At 39.5% G+C, this 21,867-nt stretch overlaps 1 pseudogene; it reads left to right on the forward strand.

The window, feature by feature from the left end:
- The first annotated feature begins 218 nt into the window (after positions 1 to 218).
- On the forward strand, positions 219 to 21,107 carry LOC100912756 (60S ribosomal protein L31-like; annotated as a pseudogene).
- Positions 21,108 to 21,867: the final 760 nt, after the last annotated feature.

The following is a 21,867-nucleotide window of genomic DNA, read 5'->3' on the forward strand; positions in this document are numbered from 1 at the left end:
TGCTTGATGGGGAATTTAACAACGGACATCCTGATGATAAAAACAGCTGCCATTTGATATATTACTCACTTTCATACTGTCACTCTGATGGCCTATATTCTCTTACAATCCCTACAACAGGGAAAGAGGGATTTTGGTATTATAGCTACCATCATGTGGCCATCATTTCAAGCATTGTTGGAGCAACAACAGCTGTGGTTGCCTTAACCCAGACAACCATGATGGTGGAGACTGTCAATAAGAGAGTCTCTAAATCTGCTGAGGTGCTGCAGGCACAGGAGGTACTAAATCAACATCTTTATCAAGCCATTCACATTTTGTAACAACAGATTGACCTCCTGCAGAGCAGCTGGTCCTTGTTAGGGACAAGTCTCTATTGGCCTGTGACCCCAGTTTCACTCAATCTGCCTATCCCCTTACCAAGTATATAATGCCACTGAAGCTCGACAACAGTTGACCCTATATCTTAAAGGTACCTGGTCAGACAAATTTCCTTAATTATTCTTTGTTGTTAAGTGAGAGCATAACCAAACTCAATGTGACCAGGATATCCCTGAATGCCATGTTTTTGGGGAAAGTGTGGGACAATATTAAGAGGTTGTTTGATCCCTCATGGATAGTCACTTACAAAATGATAGGAGGAATTGTTATTCTAATAATTATTTTGCTTATGTGTCTTGTACAGCATATTTCCAGGCACCGCTCCATAAATAAGGTGACCCTCCAGGTACTGATGGCTCTCAAGAGTACAGATCACAGTACCCTTAAGAAAGTGATCAAAGCCTGTATGGCAAATATCCATGAGACCACCATGTAGGCCGTTTCTCACCTCCCCTTCAAGTGACATGCTTCTGGAATGATGTCTTTTTGAGGGCTGCTAGTAAATGATGGGTAAGATCCTAGAAGACAGAACAACCTAAGACAGGCACAGTCCATTACACTGGGAATTCTCCAAGGCAGGGTCAACAATGTTGAGGCAATGGCACCTTGGCTCACACTAGGCTGTCAAAATCTAAAAGCAAAAGAGTGGATATATAGGAAGAACAACAGGCCTCACTGACAAGGCATGGTCACTTTAGCATAAATATGGGAAATACAGCTGTGGAGGCAACTTCCATAGGAGGGCCAAACTGAAGCCTGCCTGAGAACATAAAGATTAGTGACACAGGCAATGATAGCCAATCAAAAGCTGCCACTTGGAGGAAACACTTGCTTAGGACCAATGGGACACAGGTGGAGAGTATAAAGGGCACTGCCTAAGAATTAATAAAGGATCTTTCTGCCACATTCTCACCTCCTCCCAGAATCTGAGCTATTGATTCGGTACCACCTCATTCCCAACTCCTAACTCATCCCCAACCCCCCAAGGGCGAGTATGGTTGAGTAGTGGGTGTTCCAGACAGATATTGTCTTGTCTCTGTTTTATAAGTGTAGCTATCTCATTCAGTGTTTACCTACCTAGGCCCAGAGAAGAAGACTTCTATGAATAGACTTGGCATTTTGGAGTACATTGTCAGACCCTCTGACTTGCAAAGGAGGATACTGAATGCTAATTTTGAATGATTTTATGACGCCATCTGCATATACACAGAAGATCACAGAGGACAATCTAGGAGACTAGAGGACTCCTAGATGAAGGCTTCTCATGACTAGGAACCCCTCCTTACTCACTATCCACCCCAACCCTCTTCGATTCTGGAATCACAAAGAGTGCTTTTGTTTTACTGGAGGATATTGAACAAACCTCAGGGAATGAGACCTGCCAGTAGCATATGTGGCACACTTGTTTTCTCTTGCTTGAGGGACAGAGTTAGTTTTGTGTCACCCTTAGAAAATCTCCTGGGAATTACAGTTCTCTAATCCCAGCATTTGGGAGTCAGAGGCAGGAATATCACAGTTTAAGACTTGTCTGGTCTTTCTTAGCAAGACTTTGTCAATAGAAAAATATCTAAAGGGGTTGGGAAGAAAGGAAAAGAGAGAAAACGTCTTAATGAGGATGTGAAGAAATTGGAGCACATTTCCTCTGTTGATGGGGATGTAAAATGGTGTAGATGCTATGGAAAACAGAACAGCATATCCTTAAAAATTAAAAATAGAACTACCATATGATCCATCTATTTCTGAGTGTATACCCAGAATAACCAGAAATCAGAGGCTCAAGCTGACACTTGTATTTGCATGCTCATAGCAATATTATTTATAGTACCCAGAAGGTGGATGGAGTCTACATGTCTTCATCCCAGAGTATTCAAAATTCATAAGTGTCAATAGCCAAATGGTAGGAGTGACACAGAATCCTATTGAGATTGAATGCCCTTTCTTTCTTTTTTTTTCCTGATAATTTGTTGTTGATGTGCTCAATGGCACTGAGTCCCTAACTAGCCAACTAGTGACCCCCAAAATGCTTCTCCTGAAATGTGGAGAGCTGTGGCTACTGCATAGTTCTTCCTTTGATGCATACTTGAGCTGATTCACAGTGCCTTCTTCCTATGTATACATGAGGAGGTTAATCACAGTCCCAAAGGAATGTTCATTCTGCCCTCAGACTTACTGCCTAATTGATCCAGAAAATGCTTCTCATGGACAGTGTCAGCTAATCAAAATTATGAAGAAAGAGCATAAATTTGCCAAGAACACTGGAACAATTCGTGGAGGATAAGTAGGAGGAGAATGAGGTGGAGAAGAAAAGAAGAAGGAGGGGGAGGAAGAGAAGTAGGAGGAGGAGGAGGAGGAGGAGGAGGAAGGAGGAAGGAGGAGGAAGGAGGAGGAGGAGGAGGACATTAACGTTTGAAAGTGACCAGAAACTGAAAAAAGCAAGTACTTTTTTCCTGTTACCAAGTCTATTTAGAGCTGGCCATCTTGGAACTCTCACTCTGTGTGTAGACCAGTCTGGCTTTGAACTTACAGATATCCCTGTGCCTCTGCCTCAAGTGCTAAGATCAAAGGCATGAGCCACTGTACTTCAAATCAAGCCTGTAGAGATGCTTGCAGGACAGTATCTCTAAGTGCCTCACTGGTATTTTCCACATTCCTGCCTTGGTACCTGAATTGAAGCAAAGAGGAGGAAAACAACCAATGTCCCAATTTGGCTCTTATCGACATTAACAGATCCTGAACATTTAGACTGTAAATAAAAGTTAGAAGTAAGATGGTCCAAAGAAGACAAGCTCATACATAGTTACATACATGCACATATATACATATTTGTGTGTGTGTGTGTGTGTGTGTGTGTGTGTGTAAATGGATTTCTAAGTGGAATGTTGAGAAAAGAACATGTATTATTGTTGATTATTAATACCACTCAAGAGGCAGGGAAGGATTTCTCTGCTGTGAACTCCCTTTGTAAACTTTGTAAAACCTCAAGGCAGGAAAGTAGCCAGGCCTTCACCTGAAGAACTCCAGCATTCAGTCCACTCCCCTGACCTCCTTAACTGTCATAAAGGCTTTTCCACCCTTAACTGTCACAAAGGTCACCTCCAGACCTTCAGAAAAGTCTGAGCAAAAGCCATCAATCCCTGAGCTCCCCCCAAGTTCAGGACTTAAAAAATTCCACCAATCCTTACACTGAAAATCTCCACCCTAGAAAGCTCCATTCCCCAAGAGCCCTTATATAAGCACTGCCCTTTGTCCAATTCCCTGCTATCTTCTCCGTCCCAGGAGCTACTCCCGGGTTTGTCCCTCCATACCCTGGACCCTCCAATAAATCTTTTATGAGATTAGCTCTCTCATCAGAAGAAGACAAGAAGCAGTGAAGAGGAGAGGGGAAGAAGGGATAAGAAAGGAATGAGGCTGAGGTTCCTGAGCTCCTCAGCTCAGCTGGGGATACTCTCCCCTGCGAGCTACAACAGCTCTGCTAGGAAGGCTTCCCCTCAGAGCTATATGGTTCTTGAGCTCGCATGTCTCAGAATGCCATTCCACTGGATTACCTTCCCATCTCAGAGCTGTATGGTTCCTGGGCTTCCAAGTCCCAGGACACCTTCCCATCCCAGCAGGAATACAATATAATCATGAATCACATTACAACATTTAAATCAATGATGGGTCACACATCAGTGCCCATATTAGACTTAAACTAAAATATACTTCTAGTAATGTCATAATCATAGTATCATCACACTGTAAGGTGATGCATTTAAGGTGATGCTGGTATGTATAATTTGTGTTACTGTGCCACCAGCCTTATATAATTATATAGTGTATATAATCCTTGACATTTATAATAAATGACTGCTATTGGTTTGTATTTCTTCTACTGTCTTTTCAGTCAGAGTATATTCCTATTTATAGAAAGAAAAGTGTTCATTCATCACAGCTTCAACATCATTTTCTCGTATGACTTAACCATGTTTTTGGTTCCCTGTGGCCTCTAAATGAACAGGATCTACTATTAATGCTGTCAGTAGTGGAGCATGGTGAATGATCAGCTTAGAAACAGAATTAAAAATGACTAGGGACCACAAAGCACAAACTCAAAGATAGTTATTTCTCTCTAGTCAGGCTTGTCCCATTTACCTGTGATCTTGAAGAATTGCTAGACGTCAGAAACTGTGAAATCACTGAAGGCAAGGACACAAAAACAGCTTCAAGGAGAGCCCATGTTATATGTGGAATAGCTTCTGAGGACCTGAGCTGAAGACGAGGCACTGAGCTACATCAGCACTGAGACCGTCAAGGACCATGGCGGAGTTTGTTTTCAATGATAAAAGAAAGGATGAGCCTGATTTCTGCAATTCTGGAGGTTTAAGTAATTCTGGACTCATTATTTTTTCTCTGCGTTAATGTGATAACAGCTAAGAATTCTGGGACACTGTAGATAAGCTGCTTGTGAGAGTAAATTTCTTTCCTGAAGAAATCTGTAGCATGCATGAGACCTCTCCATTATGGACCAGATACCTGAAGGGTTAGATATGCAATGGGCTCACTGTCTAGGTTTCTGTGATAGTCACCTAAGTACAAAATTGTGTAAGGGTACACTTCTCATAATCCCACACCTGTCACACAACACCTGGCTATTGTCTATTGAGATGCTGTCTGACTTGTAATTATTAATAAATCCATGTAATTATTATAAATCCATGAAACCAAATGGTTGTAAAGGATAAGGCATTCCTCTGGACTGAGGATATCATGCAGGAGCAACTAGGGGGGTCCTCCACAGGCCCATGATCTATCAGAGACAGAGCTCTGTAGGAGGCCTCCTTCATGGAACCAGAGTTAAAGGCAGACAGAGAGTGGTAAAATTGGACCACATTCCATCCAGAACTTCCAGACATTTCTGCTTCTTCTTGGGTTAAGACTCAGGATGTGGTTTGTGGTTACTGGGAAGTCGTCCTGGACGAGGTGAGGAACATCACTTCTAGGTCTCCACTGTCTACTCTAGGGGAGAGCTTTATCGTGCAGCTTCAGTCTGGCAGCTGGAAAAAGCTGATCTGTCTTTTGTTGTCTCATTGGCTACCCTTCTGGGCCAAAGAATTTGCCTAGGATTCTCCAAAAAATATATTCCAAAATCCAAGATCCATCTCTGTGTCAAAAAAGTGCCAACTCACCCTCTTCAAATTTGAAGAAAAGTTATCTTTCCCAGGACCATGGGGAAAAAAATGTTACAATTTTGAAAACAAAGGTTATTTTCAATGGCATAACCTTTTCTTTGGACAATGCTTATATTAATTGCATGAGAATATTTCTAATATATAATACTGAAAATGACATCTTACTCCATCAAGGATATCACTGTATTTTATTTTTAAAAAGCAGCAAAAGCAATCCTCATCCTTTAGATGAGAAAGCAGCCATCAGGAACCATGGTTCTGAAACCCTAGACTTGCATAACTCCCCACATACCAGCAAGTGGCGCTATTATCCACCATGTGCCCTAGAAGAAGTTGTGTGTTCTTTTTATTTTTTTTTTTTATTTTTTATTTTTTTTTTACTCTTATGCCACTAATTTCCTCTATGTAGGGGATTTGTCATTGTCCTGGTTGTGTTTTTGTTTCTTCTTTACTTAGTAGAGTATTTTCTGCCTTCTTCTTTTTATCTACCTGGCTCTCATGGGTTGCCAAATCTTTATGATTCTGTCTCAAATGTGCATCTCAAATCTTTTCTTTTAATTTTAGGTCTCTAAAGCATATCAAACGCATGCGTGTGAGAGGCAAACAATGAAAACATGTTTTGAAAAGTCTATAAAACAAACTCCATTTCACAGTAACCTGTCCCAGCCCTGGTTCTGTCCCTAAGAGGCAAAGATACAACATAAGCCTGCAAATTAATATAAACCTCAATTGGAAGAAGCATGAAACACTTGCTCCTTGACTTACATGCAAGGCTGAAGCCAAGTTAATCCATCAACGCTTGAAAGCATCTTCAGCCTAGGTACCTTTAAGACACTTAGGAAGATGAACTTCAGAATATCTGAACTAGCCTATAGTTGGATGAAATCATCTAACACAGAATCAGTCAGTTTCACAACGAAGTGGTGAATATCTCATGCATGTGCACAGCTGAATAATTTTTAGACACGGTGGTATGTGAAAACGGAACACAAAATATCCAAAAATATTGCTGTCGTGTACTACGGTACATGGCTGAGTACCCATCACCTATGATGGAGAATGATGGGGAGCTTCAACTTGTGGCTGCTGCCTAACATCTCAAGAACTTGTCCTATTAGTGGACCGAGAAAAGACAAAAGTACAGTTTTTATTTAAATACATATCACTGTCACATGCTCGAAGCATTGTGAGTCAGAGATGGCGTCCTGGAATTAGACTTGTGCTCCTCTAGAGCTGTGTACTGCACAGCGCTCGGTGTCATCACAGTAATATAATCAGGGTGGAAACCATTTCCAGCTGTTTTAGCTGCATCGCTACTGTTTGTCTTAATAATCTACATAATAATCTTGTATGGTTTGCCCAAGATTCTCCAATATAGTTGTGTATTGATGTCACAGTATAAGACCTTCCTCAAGTTTCCCATAAGCCCTCCCTATACTTTTCTTCTTTATCCTCTCTGTATAGTTATAACATAATTTTCTTCCCACCAACAGACAACATTGATCTTGTCAGACTCCTGTACACGATATCCATTGCTGAGTCCAAGAGTTCTGTCATGCTGATTGCTTCCTTCTGCAACCTTACGTTTTTAGCACAGTTACCCTTGGCTTCCTTGTTTTTGTTTTCATTTTTTTCTTCATTTCTCTTAGTACTCTGTTTATCAATAACTGGCTAAATCTTCTCATTTCCTCCAACAGCTTCTCAAAGGTAGTTTTCGATCCTGCCATTATTTTTCTTGAAGATGTGCCTCCTCCACCTTTTATTCTTCTGCTCTGAGGATCAATTCCTTTCTGAATCAATTACACTGCCACTGTCCTGAAAGCTCCCTTCGCAACATACTCAATCTAAGTTGGAGAATTCCTTCTCTCTCCATGGCATCCGGTTCTTTGTGTTTTTTCTGTCTTCTTTTGTCTTGTCGGGTAGAGCATGTCTTAAGGTTTTTGAGGCACTATACCTTGAAGATAACTTTGCTGAAATTACTTTTTGTTTAAAATTTATCTGTGGCACATCTTAATGGTTTGGCCAATCATATATTCCCAGGCTGGAAAAGAATTATATTTTGAGGAGATGGCTTTGGAATTTTAATCTAAATATCTACGGATTGGGTTTTCCAAAAGACTATCAGGAGTGGGGAGACAGCTGAGCAGGTAAAGCAGTTGCAGTATAAGCGAGAAGACCAAAGTTCAGATCCCCAGAACCGACATAAGAAGTTGGGTGGACATGCTGGCCCCCCATGTAATTCTAGCAGAGATGGGATCCTGAAACTAAGCTATACAAGTAGCCCAATCAGGTAGTTCTGGCCTTAATCGAGGAACCTTGCCTCAATGAATAAAGTGGAGAGCAACCGAGGAAGACAACTGACATCAATTTTGAGACCCCACACCCATGTATACCAAATACACCTGTGTGCACACACGCAGCAACAAACAGCAAATACACATATATGCACAAATGTGTATCTTTTGCTTGCTTGTTTGTTTGTTTGTTTGTTTGTTTGTTTGTTTGTTCGAGACAGGGTTTCTCTGTGTAACTTTGACTGTCTGGAACTTGCTGTGTAGACCAGGCAAGCCTCAAACTCAGAGGTCCCCTGCCTCTGCCTTCAGAGTGCTGGAATTAAAGACGTGACCCACCATGCCTAGAAGAAATGTGCATCTTACACACATACACATGTGGAAAACTTCATCAAATCTTCCTTTGATAATTCTATTTTTATCTATTTCCTACATTCCCCCTTTCCATAGTTTCTATTAGCTGGTATTGGACTCTTCCACTTCAAGCATCTTTTTCTTATTCATATCTTTGAATGAATGAATTCCTTTCTTTGAATCTCTTCTTCAAAATTGTCAATTTTAGTTATATTATGGATTTGTATGAGCATGTTTTAATTCATTACATCCTTTTAATTTTCATCTAGTCATGTCAATATTTTCTTTAAAGGAAGTTTAGAGTTGTTTTAGTGTTTTTCTCTCCGGTTTTTTAATTGTGTTTTTTATTATTGAATGTGTATGATAGATATGTGTAAGTATGGACACATTCATGTGGAAGTCCAAGGACAACCTCCAGAAGTTGCTTCCCTTCTTCCATGGTGGATTCCAGGGGTCAAACTCGTGGTATCAGATTTGCCAGCAAGAACTTGTACCCACTGAGCCATTTTGCTAACCCTTACTCTTTTATGTTGTAAACCTTTCTAGAATATATAGAAAGCTTCAAATGTCAAAGTTTCCTTGCTTTGCCTGTGTTTTTAAGACTGGGACAATAGGTAGCTGCTTACTTATTACCCACATCCTAAGTCTTCACGAATACTAAGATGAACAGGTGTCTGCACACTGGAAACCTCAATCTACTAAACCTTGTGGAATGAAGTGATACATGAATGACAACTATTCCCTCTACATGACATAAGTTTCCCATATCCATGCCTGTCTGCTAAAATTCTACTCATTTATAGCCAACCTGGAGCTACAAATATCCTTAACTCCATCATGAAATTAGTCATCTCCATCTCCCCCACTGTCTTAGTCACCTTCTTTATGCTGGTATTTAAGTACTGAATCTAGATTATTTGAATGTGCTCACAGGCACGCTGTGTAGGTCTTCTTCACCTGATGGAGAACTCCTGGGTAGCAGGGACCATAACGATATCCCATGATCTATAGAAAATGAAACTTGCATAAAGCAGAAACCCAGTAAAAATGTGCTGAAAGTACGTTTCCCCGTTACAGAATTCAAGGGAGAAATGTTCGGTAGGTTATATAAGCAAGACTGAATTGCTTTATTCTTTCTCTTGACATTCAAACATTTATTAACCTACTTCAGGCAAGGCCCTGTGCCGTGTGCTGCAGCTCCAAAGACGAAGAAGAAACAGACATGTCATGAAATGGCTCAAAGTCTAGCAAGCAGGATAGATGAATGCACACAATCACAGAAGCCGGTGTCTGGCCATTAACTGTACTGGGACCAGGGCGGCAAACACTTAGAGCCATGTCTGGGAAAGAAAGAAGGTATAATGGCTTGACAGGAAGAGGCAATATCCAGCTAAGATGTGAAGGCTGAAGGGAAGAAAATGTCCCAAGAGAAAATAAAAGAATATAAAGAAAAACTTAATAGATGTTATGTCCATGTTTGCCTTTATTGGAGGACAAAACCCAGAAATACGTTCAAATATGTATTCTTCCAGTACTCACATATTTATTGCAAATCTATAGTACCAGGCTAAGTAGATGGTTTTAATATGGGTTGTCTAAAAAATGGATAAAGGAACAGAACATTTCAAATTATGCAAAATTAGAAAATAATATAGTCCAGATACAATTTTAATGGTCTCTAAATTCAAAGAAAAGGCGCAGAGAAGAACATACATAGATAACATACCCATTAGTCGGTTCCTCTGGAACATCAACTCTCCCGGAGAACATTTAGCAGGAGCTGCGTTGCACTCAGTTCCTGGTTGGATTTTCTGATGAGAGTCAGAAATGCTTTTATTCTGAATTGTTGATTAAAGGAAGATTCACGTGCTTTGCATACCAGATGTGCAGGGGGTGAGGCCAGCTGCCTACGCTAAATGATGAGGGGCCTAATCTATATTCTCCCTCAGAAGCTGGGCCATGTACTTCTCAAAGTGGTGCTGCATGTGCACATGTGCGTCTAATATATACTTCATGCCAGGCACCAATCAAGACACTGAGTAGCATCTACTTCGCTTTTCATATTATGTAGATGCCCGGAGAAACAGAACGTACTTTTTATGTTATACCACTTATTTAGATTTGTTTATTTCAGCCAGGATAATGCCAGCCAGTTCTCACTAGAAACACGATAGTCACCCTGGAATGCACTCTCTGTTTAGGGAGGAGTTGTTTGAGTAGCCTCTCATGTTTATGTTAAATGTAAGACAAGCTGGTGTTTCTTCCTTGAGGAATGTTACATAACAGTCCTTGCTTTATGTGTAGCCATGTGATATCTCCTAATTTCTTTGAGTTTCTGGAGCTCGGGAGTGGAAAGGAGTGAAACAACTTTGAATCATGCCAAAAAGCTTCAGGAAAAAAAAGTAGTGGGAAACAAGCCCCTTCATTTTGAGGTTCATCTTTATTAGAACTTCTTTGAAAAGATGTTCCCTCAACTTAAAGGCCCACTCCACAAGCCAAGCTTCAAGGACCTAGATGGTGGCAATCATATTTGATTGAGGTACTTGATAAATATTTGACAAAGGACTCAGTCTCAATTCCTCGGAGTATGCCTCTGCTGCTCAATTTACATATTAAAGTATAATTATTCCTTTTTAATTAATTCTCCCTTCACTAATCTTCCTAAAACAACTATTGAAAAGCGTGAGCAGATGTCAGTCTCTTCATCTATTGACACCCAATCGAAAATTACTCACACAATGTACTCAAATAGGAAACAATATCTGCCTTCTCCAAATATCCAAATAATCTGGAAACTCACTCATCCATTATGTATTCCAAGTAGTTTAATAATCCAAACAAAAGGAATAGAAGTTAAAATGATATTTTGCAAACTTCATCATGGGAATTTTATCTACTACCAGTAGATCCCATTTCTGATTTTAGGTATATTTGCAATATTCTATGATAAATTTGTTATTTTGAGATGACATGGTATTTGTAAAAGTATTTAAACTGAAGTTTCATTTTTTAATTTTTTTTAATTTTTGATTTAGCAGAATTTGATTCGACGTATTTTAAAATAAATAAACCGTCATTGGTTAGATAGTTTGGGTAGTTTCTATAAGCCCAAGAGACTATTAGACAGAATTGATTTTAGATTGGTATTAATGTGACCAACTATGGTTTGAAAGAGAATCAATGTTGCTTCAGTTTGATTCAATAGACATTATCAACTATGTACCAAACATCATGATACATGCAAAAAATATAAAGATGTGGCACATGGTTGCTGCCTCATGAAGGCAATATCCTACCAGGAAGAAACAGGTGGCTACAAGAATGACTACAATGCAGAGTCAGATCTAAGGGGCTGATCTTTCATAGGATGGAGGAAATGCCCATCCACTATAATAGATGAGAGTAGGGGGTATTAATTCTCTAGGTATAGATGGCTTCTCTTCAGAAGTATGAAGTGATTCAGTCCATATTATTCTTAATCCACTTAACCCCTTTACTACTATGTATGTGGTCATATTTAACACAACAATATTTGGGTCTTAAAAGAGCTTCCAAAAAGAACAACATAGGCTAGCCTGACCACCCAGTACTCCCAGAGTCTAGACCACCAACCAAGGAGTGTACCTGGAATGATCCATGGCTCCAGATACATATGTAGCAGAGGATGGCCTTGCCTGACAGCAGGGGAGGGGAGCCTCTTGGTCCCAGGGAGGCTTGATGCCCCAGCATAGGGGAATACTTGAGCAGTAGGGCAGGAAAGTGTGGATGGGTTGGGGAGCACTCTCATACAGGCGAAGGGGAAGGTGAAGGACAGATGTGGGATGGGGGGCTGTGGAGGGATAACCAGAAAATGAGATATGGAGTGGAGGGGGTAACCGGGAAGTGGGATATCATTTGAGACGTAAATGAATGGAATGATTAATTTTTTTAAAAAGCTTCCAAAAGAAATGGTGACCCTCAGCCTCATATAGAACATCTGTCTGAATGACTGAAATAAACGGTTAAGGATGGACAATTAATGACCAATAATCCTTGACTTCTTGGTTAGGAAAGAAATAAAATATCTTCTTTGTTTTACAGACTACCAAAACAATTATTAAATTGTTAAAATAAGTTATCCTGGCTATGTTTTCATCTTCTTGGTCTTTGAAAGATTGACAGTGAAGCAAAATGATGCAGTAGAAATGATTTTTATTCTATCAGGCAATTCTTCTACACTATTATGTTAAGCAAGAGATGTCTAAAAAAATATATGAGGTTCAGGGAGTGTTTTCATTTTTGTAATATTGTGACTTTTAAAGTATGCCCCAGGAATACTGTGCTAATCCTTCCACTGCATTGTGCCAATTATGCTCAGGACAATTGTATAAAGAAGCTGTAGAGCCACCAGAATACAAGGTTTCTGTACAGAGAGTCTCCCTTCTCCTTACTTGTTTTCTCCCTGGTAGTGCATAGCAAAGCCTGCTATTACACCACTGCTTATAAAACTAAATCAAAGGATGGTTGTACAGATGTCAAAATCACACAACTAACAAAAGGTTTCTTAGGACTCCAACTCAGACATATCTGGTCTCATGATCTTTATTTCTAACCCCTGAACTCTATTGTCTGCCCAGGCTTGAAGCTTTGTTTTTAGTCAGCCAAGAACAGAGAAAAGATCAGGAGGTCTAGTATTCCCAGAGGTTCAAAGTGAAAACTGGACCAGGTATTCTTTTTAAAAACCTAGAATGTGAGTTGAGGATCAGTTCTGCTTTTAGGAAACCAGAGGCTAATAAATTAGTCTATGGATTCTATCAAACTGAAAGACTTTGGAGATGTACTGGAAAAGCTAAAGATATCTACACATAGTGTATTTTAAATGGTACTTGAGATTTAGTAAGCACTAAGCATTTATATTCTATGGTTTCAGGACCCGTGAAAGTAGCTGTAAATTACATTGAACATACTAATGGCAATAATCCTAAAATCCTGAAAAAAATATGGTGGTAAATTTTTAGAGTGATTTTAAATGAGAAGCCCAATGTCCATCACAACTGCTTGACTCATACCAGATACAATAATTTTAATCATATAATAGCTTCTCTCTTGTCTTCCTATTTTAATAGAGCAAAGATACTGAGAAATAGTTTTTGGTCCTCTGCTAATTTTTTTTAAACCTTAACTTATTTAACCTTCTTAACCTTTAAGATATATTGTGCTATGCAATTGTACCTTACATATAATTTATGTCATCCTGTCAACAATATGTTAATTTATTGTTTGATAAGAAAATGAAACACAAATATCTCAGGAATTGGCCAGAATCAACCAGCTCTACAAGCAGAGATTGAATTAAATTCAGCCAATATGGCTTTAGGTCTTCGCTCCCACTCTATACACTTTATAAAAGAGAGTGGTGTAGTTATCCCTGTCAATATAAAAAATGAAGAAAGCAAACAACAGCAATAGAAAACAAGACAGCTCTGACCTCAGAGGAGATGATCTGAAGCTAAATGTTAGTGATCATGGCCCAGGAATACAAATTTAGGTTACCACGAGCTCTATGTTCCAATGAGATGATTCACTTGAAGTATTCTGAGTAACAGAACAAAGTCATAGATTGACATAGTTTTCAAATCCACTGGTGAATAGGTAGGTCGGTGAGAGCAAAACAGGAAATCCTCTGAAATAGACCTCAAATGTTATCTGCTGGCATTCTTAGCTTTTGAGTTTATAGAAGCTAGAGTCTGTTCATGCATTCCAAAAGTCATTACAATTATGTTAGGTCTTATATACAGATGGACAATAAAGGAATATTCAAAGCAGACCAAGATAATTAGATTCTGGACCTGAAACATTTCTAACCTCTCTACAACCATGGAATTTCTAGCCAGTCAAGCAGACTTTGAAGAATGTCCAATGAAAACTGTGATTTCTTCTGGGAAGTTCAATTCACCAGCCTAACTCCTATGCTTTCTGGAATTCATAAACAGCTCTCTATATGGCTCTACATGAAAACTTTATGACACTCGTTACAATTTTGTAAATTATAAATTCTTCAAATTTGTAGTACTTTGAAGCTCTGTCGCTTCAAATACTTTAATTATCTTTATTAGAACAAGGGCCAAGCATAAAATCTGTGATCCAAATTCACTCCCACCTTAATAAGCTGATTGTTCTGATTCTGGCCAAAGAGCAAATTAAATTCAAAGTAAACAGAAGAAAATCACAAGGAATCAATTACATAACAATGACAGATAAAAATCAATACAAGTAACTGGTTATTTGAAAATACTAATGAAATTTGATAATTCCCATATCTACTTGTATTATTGGCAAGGTTAAACAATATGACTAGAATTTTTTTCCCTTTTTTTCTCACGAAAAGACAAAAGCCTGTACTGGTGTCCCTTAATCACTGCTGGCTTTGATGATTTGTTCAAGACTAATAGAATTTAGTGTATCTGGCACTTATTTACTTCCAAACTTTATCAAAACCAGGAAATTAACTTCCACCTGGTTCTCTTGTGATTCCTGCCCTGGAGGAAAACGGCTGCTGAGCTGTCGCGCCCATAGTCAGCACCAACAACCAGCCTTGTAAGGAAGGCATCTTGAATGTTCAGCCTAGACACTAACATGACCAAATCCCACTGACTGCTAAATGTAACTGAATTAAAGTTTTCAGTGTTTCAGTTGAGCCATCCTAAAACTTCTGAGCCACAAACTAAATTGGTGGGTTTTAGCAGTAAGTTTAATTTGTTAGGGGGCAATAACAACCAGGATATTTTCAGAGAATTACAGGAGAAATTCTAAATTTCTAATCTCAGAAAAGTATGAAAAGACATCACTATACATATTACATGTGTGGAAGAGAACCACTAATTTACTCTGCTGAATGGACATACTATTAGGCTGACTCCTAATCTCTCAAACCTCATCAAAGAAGTTTCTATTCCATTTGTAGAGAATGACTATCATGGGAACCTATAACTGTTCAAGGTACAGAGAAAAAATGACTTTGAAATTCTCAACCCTAAATATAGCAGCTATATCACAGTCACTCCTAGAAGACCTGGGGATCGCTGTGTAAGAGGGGGACAAAGGCATGTAGCAGGCATTAGATGACTTAAAGAAAACAATACCTTCTGAATACAGGAGGGCAGCTGCACATAGGAACTCATAGCATTTGTGATAACCTGCACAAAATGAAAGCAGATAAAATTAGACCATGAAAAGAAGAGGTGAACATGAAGTACCACCCCTATCTGAAGAGCTATCTGTGATTAATAGCTGCTAGAAGAAAGCATGTTGATTTCCTCTAACAGCGTAGCACTTGGTAAATCCTCCACACTCCAGTAGAGAACCATACATCCAAAAATTTGGGGGCAGCACAAACTAATTATGATGGGTTCGATTTTTTTAAACATGGACACAAAGTTGGAAAGGTAGGGGGAACTGTGTGGATCTGGGAAAAGCTAAGACGAAATAGGGTAAATATAATAAAAACATGAAATTTTTATTGAACTAATAAAAATGTTATAAAATGTCTGTCTTTAGTTCTATTCTATTGATACACCTGTCTGTCTCTGTACCAATACCATCCAGGTTTTTTTTCTTTATCACTATTGCTCTGTATAAAGCTTGAGGTCACGGATGGTGATTCCCCAAGCTGTTCTTTTATTGTGAAGAATAGTTTTCACTATTTTGGGTTTTGTTTGTTTTGGGGTGGGGTTTTTTTTTGGTTTTTTTTTCATCTTTATTAACGTTGGTACTTCTTATTGGTTTTGGAGGGTTGTTGTTGTTGTTGTTTGGGGGAGCTGGTTTTTGTTTATTTGTTTGTTTATTTTTGCCTTACGTGATGAATTTGAGAATTGCTCTTTTTAAATCTTTGAAAAATTGTGTTGGGAATTTGATGGGGATTGCATTGAATCCGTAAATTGCCTTTGGTAGGATGGCCATTTTTACTATGTTAATTCTGCAAATCTATGAGCATGAGAGATCTCTCCATTTTCTAAGATCTTCTTCGATTTCTTTCTGGAAAGACTTGAATTTCTTATCTTAAAGATCTTTCACTTGTTCGGTTAGAATTACCCCAAGATATTTTATATTATTTGTGGCTATTGTGGAGGGAGTTATTTCCCTAATTTCTTCCTCTGCCTGTTTATCATTTGTATAAAGGAAGGGTACTGATTTATTTGAGTTAATTTTACTTAAGCACACTTGATCTTTGACAAAGAAGCCAAAAATATATGATAGAAAAAAGAAAGCATTTTCAATAAATGGTGCTGGTCTAACTGGATGTCTGTATGTAGAAAATGAAAATAAATCCATATTTGTCCCCATGCACAAAGCTCAAGTCCAAGTGGATCGAGGACCTCAACATAAAACCAGATAGACTGAATCTAATAGAAGAGAAAGTGGGAAAGAACCTTGAACTCATTGACACAGGGGAAAATTTCCTACACAGAACTCCAATGGCTCACACTCTAAGATCAAGAATTGATACATGGAACCTCATGAAACTGGAAAGCTTCTGTAAGGCAAAGGACATAGTCAATAAGACAAATCAGCATCCTGGAGAAATTGAAGAAGACCTCAGAAGATAGAAAGGTCTCCCATGCTCATGGATCAGCAGGATTAACATAGTAAAAATGGCCATTTTACCAAAAGAAATCTGCAGATTTAATGCAATCTCCATTAAAATTCCAACACAATATTTTATAGACATTGAAAGACCAATTCTCAACTTAATGTGGAAAAACAAAAACCCAGGATAGCCAAAACAATCCTGAACAATAAAAGAACTTCTGGGAGAATCACCATCCCTGACTTCAAGCTGTACTATAGGACAATAGTGATTAAAAAAGAAACAAAAAACATGATATTGGTGCAGAGACAGACAGGTCAATCAATGGAATAAAACCGAAGACCCAGAAATTAACCCACACACTATGGTCACTTGATTTTAACAAAGAGGCCAAAACCATACAGTGGGAAAAAGAAAGCATTTTCAACAAATGGTGCTGATATCTGCATGTGGAAGAAAACAAGTTGATCCATTTTTAATCTCCTTATATAAAGCTCAAGTTTAAGTAGATCAAGAACATCCACATTGCGGATACATTGAATCTAATAGAAGAGAAAGTGGGAAATGGTCTCAAGCACATTGGCACAGGGGAAATTTTCCTGAACAGAATACCAATAGCTCAAGCTCTGAGATCAAAAATTGACAAATGGGACTTCATAAAATTAAAAACTTCTGTAAGGCAAAGGACATTGTCAATAGGACAAACTGGCAACCTACAGATTAGGAAAAGATCTTCGCTAACCCTACATCTGATAAAGGGTTAATATCTAAAATATACAAAGAACTCAAGAAGTTAGACTCTAGAAAGCCAAATAACTCAATTAAAACAGGGTACAGGGTTGGGGATTTAGCTCAGTGGTAGAGTCCTTGCCTAGGAAGCACAAGGCCCTGGGTTCTGTCCCCAGCTCCGGAAAAAAAGAACCAAAAAAATAAAAAATAAAAAAAATAAAACGGGGTGCAGAGCTAAACAGAGCATTCTCAACTAAGGAAACTCGAATGGCCAAGAAGCACTTAAAGAACTGTTCCACATCCTTAGTCATCAGGGAAATGCAAATCAAAACAGCCCTGAGATTCTACCTTAATCCAATCAGAATGACTAAGATAAAATTCCTCACGCCCTTCCTTTCCGCAGAAGGCTCCCGCAAAGAAGGGTGGTGAGAAGAAGGACCATTCTGCCATAAACGAGGTGGTGACCCGAGAATACACCATCAACATTCACAAGCGCATCCATGGAGTGGGCTTCAAGAAGCGTGCTCCTCGGGCGCTCAAAGAAATTTGGAAATTTGCCATGAAGGAGATGGGGACTCCAGATGTGCGCATAGACACCAGGCCCAATAAAGCCGTCTGGGCCACGGGAGTAAGGAATGTTCCGTACCGCATCCAAGTGCGATTGTCCAGAAAGCGTAATGAGGATGAGGATTCACCAAACAAGCTCTACACACTGGTAACTTACGTGCCTGTTAAAAACAATAACTTTATAAACTTTGTAGGCAAATGGATGAAACTAGAAAATATCATCTTGAATGAAGTAACCCAGACCCAAAAGGACACACATAGTATGTACTCACTGAAAAGTGGATTTTAGTCACAAGCTCAAAATACCCACAATACAACTCACAGACAACATGAAGTCTAACAAGAAGGAAGACTAAAGTGTGTATGCTTCAATCCCACTTAGAAGGAGAACAAAATAATCACGGGACGAAGTGAGAGGGAGGGACCTGAGTACAAGAGAGGAGGGGGAGAGGAAAAGGAGGAGGATCCGGTTGGGGGATGGGGGGAGAGACAGCAGAAAAGCCCAGAAATATGGAGCAGTGTTGGTTGGGGAACAGGTGGTGGGGAACCACTAGGAAGTCACAGACAACAGCTTGCAATTCCACTAGCATTGAAAGATTGTTCCTCTTTCTCCACATCTTCACCAACATGTGATGTCGCCTGAGTTTTTTATCTTAGTCATTCTGATTGGATTAAGGTAGAATCTCAGGGCTGTTTTGATTTGCATTTCCCTGATGACTAAGGATGTAGAACACTTCTTTAAGTGCTTCTTGGTCATTTGAGTTTCCTTAGTTGAGAATCCCATGACACAATGTGGATGGCATTAGCCTAAATGCCCAACAGTGGGGGAAATAGAACCTGAACAGACCACCTCCAACAGACAGACATGGCTCCCAGTTGAGGGATGGGGCCTCCCATCCATCTCAAAAAATTTTAACCCAGAATTGTCCCTGTCTAAAGGAAATGAAGAGGCAGAAATGGAACAGACTCTGAAGGAAAAGCCATCCAGTGACCACCCATCTTGGGATTCATCCCATCTGCAGACACCAAGCCTGGACACTATTGCTGATGCCAAGAAGTGCTTGCAGCCTGGCTTGGCCGTCTGAGAGATTCTGACAGTACCTGACTAAGATAGATGCAGATACTCACAGCCAGCCATTGGTCTGAGCCCAGGGACCCCAGTGGAAGAGTTAGGGGAAAGACTGAAGGAGCTGAAGAGGATAGAAACCCCATAGGAAGAACAGTATCATATAACCATACCTCCCAGAGCTCCCAAGGACTAAGCCACCAATCAAAGAGCAGAGATAGGCCAGTCTCTGGCTCCTGCTATGTATGTATCAGAGGGCTGCCTTATCTGGCCTTAGGCCCTGTGAAGGTTTGATGCCCCAGAGAAGGGGGATGCTAGAGGGATGAGGTGGAAGTGGGTGGGTAGGTGGGGGAGCACCCTTTTAGAAGCAAAGGGGAGGGGGAATGTGGTGGGGAGTTCTTCGAGAATGGACTGGGAAGGATGACAACATTTGAAGTGTAAATAAATAAAATAATTAATAAAAATAAATTTAAAAATATATCATTTAACAAAAAATTATACATCTAGACCTCTAATAAAGAGGTGCCTATGCTGAGAACCATAAAACACTGTCCAGGAAATTTAAAAGACTTAAAGAAATGGAAATGCAGATTGTGTTCATGAATTGCAAGACTGTACATTATTAAGATATCCATTCTTCCTGAAGAACCTACAGGATTATTGAAAATGCAATCAAAATGTCAGTGTTTTTTGTAAAAAAAAAAAAAAAGAAAAGAAAAGAAAAGAAAAAGATAGATAGATAGATAGATAGATAGATAGATAGATAGATAGATAGATAGACTGACTTACAGATTTTCATGAAAATTAAGAAATTTTTCATAAGAAATCTTGTGGGTTGTAGTGTTTGACTCTCTCTCTCTCTCTTTCTCTCTCTCTCTCTCTCTGTGTGTGTGTGTGTGTGTGTGTGTGTGATGTCATTCTTCCCTAGGTATCATCCGCCCTGTTTTGTGAGATATAGTCTCACAGAATAAGTCTGTATGTCACCATTACAGGCCTTAGTAATTCTTATGAGAAAATTTGTTCCATTTTTCCCAAATCTTGGTGAATATAATATCTTTTAAACATCACTTACATCTGTTCTTCCTGATTTTATTTACATGCACAGTTGCTTGATGCTGCACCATGCCCGAACCGGTGGATCCTCTTAAAAGCCATATTCTGACTTAGTAGATCTAGGGGAGGACCTGAGATTCTATAAGTTTGTTGTTGTTTTGCTTGGAGTTCTGGGTTCTCTTTTTCTGCTTTCTGTCTGTTTGTCTGTCTGTTTTGAGACAGAGTTTCACTGTGTAACCTGGTTGGCCTGAAACCCACTCTGCAAACCAGGCTGGTTTCAAAGTCACTCTCCTTCTCCTGCATGCTGGCATTAAGGGCATGTGTCATCACACTTGTATCTCAGTTTCTACGTTTTTAAGAAATTCCTATACGATATTGATCATCATATAGGAGTAAAGCTATTGGTGAATGCTTGTAATAGAAAGCTGCTTGCAATGTGATAGCAGGGCGGTATTATTCTCTTTTACTTGTAGGTTTGAGTACGTTATCATGGAATGTGGTACCAGAGAAAAGTGAAGAAAAAGAATAAAAGAGCAACTATGAGCCTCTTCTCCATCTCCTGCCCTGCCCTTCATGCTTCCTACTACTAGTACAAATGGCTCTGTTTCTGAGGAGCCATAACACATAACCCCCAGTGGCACCTGTCTTCTAAAGATGTGTCAGAGGGGAGGAAAGGCAGAATTACACGTACGGTAATAATTTTCTGTGTCCCACATTGCAGGAGGAACTACTGAGGCCTGAGGGGACCTCTTGGTGTATCTTTTTGAATTTCAAACTAAGACAACATAATGCACCACCAGTGGTAGACGGGACTGAAAACTATTCTTGTAGGTGTGTTGGTAGGATTTTCTTGGTGCTTATAGATTAGAATCAGATGTGTCCTTTTGTCCTTATAGTTCTTGGATGAACCCCGGAGTGATCTGGTGTTCTGAAAGGTCTCCCATCTCAGCAAGTCTGTTTCTTCACTCTACATCTTCCAGGTTATCTTCTCTTACCAGTATTACTGTTTTAATTCAACAGACATTTGCTGAGCACTCATTAGCCAGGCTTTGTGTAGTCATTGTTGAATACCAAGAATAAGAAGCTCATTTCTTATGCTGGAAGACACAGACATGCATAGAAAGAAACTGAGCTAAAAGAAGAGAATACTTACTGTGTAATTACTACATGACAGAAACTGTACAGGACTTTTTTTCAAAATGCCTTAATATAGGAAAGCACAGGGTGCTTGATTCTGACAGGGAGAAGGGCATTGCTCCCAAGCCATTTCACATGAACTCAGCCTTAAGAAATGAGTAGAGTCTGTGGGCAGAAAAAGTACAGATCTTCAGTGCATTCTGGGCAGGAGGAAGACAGCTTGAGCAACTGAGCCATGGTGTTAGATGATTTGAAGTGTATGGGCCTTTGAGTGGCTCTGGCTGAAAGGAGTCTGAACTGCATTTGGCGTCAGGAGCTCTCCTTTCTAGCTCGAGCCTTTACAGCGGCTGCGTGTCTCTGTATGCATTGTCTTACTTGATCTAAGCAGCCTGCCATTCTCTTCTCAGCTAGAGCACTAATTACCTGTCTGCTAAAACTAGGAAAGCTTTGGACACACCTAGGAAGGGCTGGAAGGGATGTTAATCAAAGCCATTCTGAGAAAGTGATTAAAATTCCCAATGTGTTCTACAAGCCTTCTGCTGCTCCTGAATTTTC

This window comes from Rattus norvegicus, chromosome 2 (genome assembly GCF_021556685.1).
Source record: "Rattus norvegicus strain SHRSP/BbbUtx chromosome 2, alternate assembly SHRSP_T2T, whole genome shotgun sequence".
NCBI lineage: Eukaryota > Metazoa > Chordata > Mammalia > Rodentia > Muridae > Rattus > Rattus norvegicus.